The sequence below is a fragment of the Homarus americanus genome, unplaced genomic scaffold (genome assembly GCF_018991925.1).
Source record: "Homarus americanus isolate GMGI-L3 unplaced genomic scaffold, GMGI_Hamer_2.0 scaffold4060, whole genome shotgun sequence".
Lineage (NCBI taxonomy): Eukaryota > Metazoa > Arthropoda > Malacostraca > Decapoda > Nephropidae > Homarus > Homarus americanus.
The window spans coordinates 8,969,412-8,975,521 of NW_024746161.1; positions in this window are offsets into that span (position 1 = coordinate 8,969,412).

Here is a 6,110-nt window from a genome sequence, read left to right on the forward strand (position 1 = left end):
TGTTTTTCACGTTTTTCTATGGCTACCCTTGATTTAATTGATTTAGATTACTGTTGTATGTATATATATATATATATATATATATATATATATATATATATATATATATATGCAAGTAAATCACTATGGGTGCGCGTGATCCAGGTATATGCTGATAACCACAAGGAAAGAAGAAAACACGAAGTTCTAAGCGCTTTCGTGTAATTCACATCTTCAGGGGTGAGTACAGAGTCTGTACTCACCTCCCTCTGTATACATACACCTTGTTTTGTACTTCTCCTTAGTCTGTACTCACCAATTCTGAAAGCCATCTTTCAAGTGGCATTGACCATTCCTGTCTGCAGCTGTGAGCGATCCTTCAGCGCCTTGAGACGTCTACACACATGGTTAAGGAGCACTATGGGACAGGACAGACTCAATCACCTGGCAGTTCTGTCCATTGAAAAGAATACACTGGACGGCATTGAACATAATGAAGTCATCAACAGATTTGAGCACTCAAATCAAGAAGCCATAGTCTGACGCCCCCCCCCCTCCTCCAAGAAACTAAAGGTGTGCCTAGTGCGGTAAGCAGTGATTAAATTAGCGAAAGGATAGAATATGTCAATTTAACTTTTGCAACATTTAATGCATTTACCAATGTTAACACCCAATCAGCATGCTCACATAACTCATTACGCCGGTAATATACTTCACACACAAACACAGGCACTCCAACAGAACAATAACAATCCACAAGCATAGGTCACCATATACACAGGTTACACAAACTTGACACACGTTGGCCTACTACTTCCATTATATACATCCCAGGAACTGTCTAAAAAATCAATTTAATATTTTTTTTTGCTGTATTTTAGACCATTTGATTTCTTCTTTTAAGTGCCTTCAGATGGCAGGAAATGCTGTCACAGACAGTCTAAATTCAAAAATTTCCAGGGGGAATATGCCTCCGGACCCTCAAAACTCGCGCCTTCGGCGCTCGTAGTTCCATAGAACTCAGGGTTAGCCCTAATGTCCTGAAGGTCTAGCAACGGCCCTGATCCAGGTATATGCTGATAACCACAAGGAAACAAGAAAACACGAAGTTCCCAAGCGCTTTCGTGTAATTCACATCTTCAGGGGTGAGTACAGACTAAGGAGTAATTATTGACAAGGCTAATATATACAGTAAAGAAGAGTGAGATTAAGTCTGTGTGCGTATGGGTGTCTGTAATACTATAATAATCTACATTGTATTAGCACAAGTTTGTCGTAGGCTAAGGAGGAACAATGAACAGAAAATAGCCTCCACTGTACGCTTAATGACCACCGCCCCTCACTCACTCACTCTTGACTCCCACTTCCCATTCCCCGGTAAATACTACTACTACTACCGGTAAACGTTTATACTTATTTGTACTGTATATCATAATCAAATGTAGTGTTTGATTTTTTTACTACGTATTAGTGTTGATATAAAACGTAACATAGAAACCGATAGTTGAAGCAAATATACCATAGAAAATTGCAGGAGAAATAACACCGAGTAATATAAACAACATCTGTCGTCTCTTCTAGAATTTGTAAGATGTTGGGTAATTCCTTTATCCTATAAAAACGTCATCGTCCCATGAACTTAAGAGATAATTTTGAGTATAACTGGTGATATCCAGTTCATTGTGATTGGTAGAAAAAATTGCCATTATCGTCAACCAATCGTTGGGCGCTATACGTCGTCACGTCATGGCCGTAAAGTACGAACATTTGATAAAACAGTATGGAATGGGGAGACGTAATACGTGACCATGACAAGCACTAGAAGTGACTAGATATATTCCTAAAATCATGCAACGTATACTTTAGAAAATGTTGAGAATATTCCATTGGTACAATAGTGTATAATACAAATAAACCAATACTCCACCATTATGATAACAAAGGCATTGCGTCATCGAGGGACACTTACGTATAGTGATCAACCTCACAACATTGAGGAAGACGAATAAAAGAAGATGCATTAGCATTTCTTGTCATTAATTGCAAACTGTTTTGTAATATAAAACTGACCGACCGTCCGGCCGGGTAGTAAACTGATACGTGGTAAAGGAGATAAAATAAAGATAAGTGTATAAGTACCTGTATGAGCAAGGTGTGTCTCGACATCATATATACTGTATATTTAGGCGTAAGTGTTGGTGTGTGGAGAGTTTCTCCTTTTTTATTTGTATGGGGATAGGTTGATACCATAACCCAACCAATTCTCATCGCCGTGATTTATTCTATAGTGTACTTTGTTATGTTGCTCACAAACATCGTGATATTGAAAACAAGCAAGTAGGCAGTGCAAATAATTAAATAGTGCTTACACAATATATAAGTGACTATACTTTGTACTGTTACATCTTATCACTGCTGCTGTGTACTGTACGTTTAAGAGACGAACAATGCCAGGCACCGGTGTCATCATAACCCACGACTATGCTATCTTATCAACAAATACTACTACTACTACTACTTCAGTGTATGCATTTTATCTGGGATGATTTTTTACTAGCAGTTGTCAAAGGAATAGTATGGATACAAAGATTTTCATGTGCGGACTAATGAACAGTTAGTGTTTAAGCCTAGATATTCACACTGTAAGATTGGTAAGAGACTAATTAAGCTTCCTGTTGGTCTCCATCTACCTGTATCTGGACTTTATTGCTCCGACAGGTTTGGTTCTTCTGTCGTGATGGTCTCCCTTAGGAGGTTTAAAAGTGGCTATGAAGGACGTCTTACGCCCATCAACACCAAGCAGATGTCATGTACTATGATGCTGATGCCGCGATTGGATGTAGTGGAGGATACCTGGGCACTGTAAGTAATGCGCATTACTCTGATAGGTATATAATCAGTAAAATCTTCATACAAGTCTATTTTGGTTCAGAGTGTACATAAACAGTGAAGGTATATATACAAATGTTAACAATAAGTTCATTTAATCCATCAAAGCTCAAGGAAGTTGTTAAATTCTTATATATTTATATGGGAAGAATTGTTTCCCTTGCACCAACAAACGTGAAAGTAAAGCAACACCTGAAGATCCCCCCCCCCTTCTCAGTTTATCTCACCTTATCTGTGGGTGTTGACCGCAACTAGTAGCAATACTGTCAATGTCAAAAACCGTTGTATAAATACTTGGTATTGGTCTGAAGTGATACGCAACTGCAGGAATATAGGTACAATGTACAGGGAAATACAACAACAGCAACATCCACTACTGCTACTACTACTACTACAGTAAGATTGTTATATACAAGTTTACAGTTGATATGACATGTACACTGTACAGTGTATAGATAATGCAGGAATACGAGGTACAAGACCGTGCAGGTATTCAATTTCCAATGTACAGTACCTAAGGCAGGCATATTAACAATGGTCGACAAAATATACCTAGATTTTGTCAGGGCATTCGACAGCGTATTCCAAGAAAGGCTGATAATTAAACTGGAAGGGTATGGGATTCGGGAAAGTGTCCTAGCGTGGATCGGAGACTTTCTTCATGACCGTAAACTGTGGTGATTGATGGTAAGGAAATAGTCATGTGTACCCATGACAAACAGGATATCGCAGGGCAGTTTACTGGGCCCATTGTTGTTTGTTTGTTTCACAAATGACATGCCCGAACTATACACTCCTCCATACAAATGTTGGCGGGCGATGCCAAGAGTGGTAGAAGAAATGGCTGCTAAGATTCAATGTCACTAAGTGTAAGAGGATGCACCTTATACCAACAGTAAGGAGGCGTCTCACCTCTCCCAACGCGACGAAGAAGCAGCTAAATTAATAGGTCTTATAAGATCTTCAAGAGTGAGGTGCTTTCCCTTGTCAGTTGGTTGAAAATGCCTAAAGGAGGGCCACCAGACTGGTGCCTGCATTACGGCACCTCAGTTACCCAGAGAGATGAGAACGCCTGCAACTGCCTAGCTTATACTATAGGCGGGCAAGGGGTGACCTAATGAAGTTTATAAACATCACAGAGGGCATTACTCAGCTGAAGAAGCCACAAGTCCAGAAAACTGTGAGGGCAAACTTTTTTCGGAGTGAGTGAGCACTGGAGCAGGTTCAGATACATTCAGGAGCCGGTACATGCCCAGTACTTGCCAACAGTGCGTAACAGAGACGCGACCGATCGCCCAAGAGGCTAACGAGCCGATCAGTGGTTGAAGAGGATAAAGTAAAAGTAAAAGTAGATATAGTAGTAAGGAAATTCGACCAAGGGTAGCCGACAAAGCCACCCTATGCTTTTTTTCCTGTAAAAACATACTATTATCATTATGATTGCATGCGGTAGGTGGAATAGTAAAATAAATAAAAATGCAGAGGTATCAATAAAATAAAGACATTACAGCCGTGAGACACACTGACTCAAATAATTTACAAACATATGGCTTTAAAATGAAGGGCACGAAATTAAACGCTATTCTTCGTATATTCCTTCTAACAACACGTTCTATAGAAGGATACTTAACTCTGAAGGGCAAAAGAAATGAATAAAGTAATAAAGGAAGTGCTTGTGATTATTCACTTATTAATCGCCATTCGGTCACAGTATTGATCACTGTACGCGGTGTTGATATTCACGCTGCCCGTTACAGTTTCCAAAATCCTTGTTGATTTTTTTAATAATTATATATATATATATATAGATATATATATTGAACAATTTCATTTATTAAAAATACTACATAACAGGTAATCATATATTTGAAATATATTTGTACACAAAATATGTATGTTAACATCAGCATAACAGGTCGCTTGCTAATTCTTCATGTGTATTAACTTGTAAGCTCATCATGGCAACGCTTTTTAATCTTATCTACTAAGTGATTCTATCTATAATTGATTAATTTTAAAGTATTAAATTTGTTATTCTTGCATCCACTGAAAATAAATTATATGAAGTTTCTCAAATATATAAGCTGGAATTAAATGATCGTACGTCTGGCACAACCATATGTAGTTGGATTTTTACAACCTACTGAGTATTGTAAGTCGTTTATAAATGAAACTATAATTTACATAGAATTCATATTTGGATTACTAAATATTTGAAATTATTAATATTTCACTTTTAGCTATAAGCATATTGCATAAGTAGTACCTGACAACTCTCTCCTGTCAGCTGACTTTCGGGAAATACCGAAAGCTACTAGGGAAATTTCTTTGGCGGAAAATACAAATTTGTTTCGCATTTAATTTTCGAAAAAAGGTATCATTGTCAATACTGCTAACTCTTTGCGTTGTTATGTCAAGTACATAGATGGATTAATTTAAAATACTACTACTTTTACCATCATCAAATAATAAAAAGATGCTGTTTACATAGTTTGGTAATTTTTTGTATACCTGTACTATGTATACTGTGTCCCTGCATTATCTACAGTATATACGTACATGCTGTATTCTTTGTCTATTTATGCTTAATGTATGTAAAATTATATGACGATTTTACTAAATAAACTTAACATAGTACTATACTCCTCTGTAAATTAAATTAATAGTCTGTCGGTTAGAAAGACATCGCTGCAAAAGGGAGGAGAACAGGTCATTTTGCGATTGTGTACATTCTCCTTTCGGATGATTATTTTTTAAATTGTGATGGTTAATCTTTTCTGATTTACGGTAAAATCTGTATCATCTGATAATCTCTTATCCAGCGAAAGGAAGAGAAAGTTAACAGTGAATGTAAACAGTAGTAAAGCGATGAAAATAACAAGAGAAGGGAAATTTGGATAAATGAATGGTAATTTGAATGGTGACAGGACGGAGGAGATAAAGTGTCGGTGACAGTTGGTGTATCAGAGGAACAATGGGTGAAAGAGAAATTTATGTGAGGGGGCTAAAGAAAGGGAATAATTGAACATGTGATAATGCAGAGGTACAAAACATGGACTGTGATTGCAAGAGAAGTTGGAGATATTTGTGGTACGTGGTGGGTGGTTGGACATCCTGGAAGTGCCTGTCTTAAAAAAAAATGTTGTTCGACGCAGTATAAGCTAGCTACACTGTGAGGTGAGTAAGCTGGATATCCTTGGACTGGGTTGTGTAACACTTGCTAATATTTTTCAGTGAGGCGA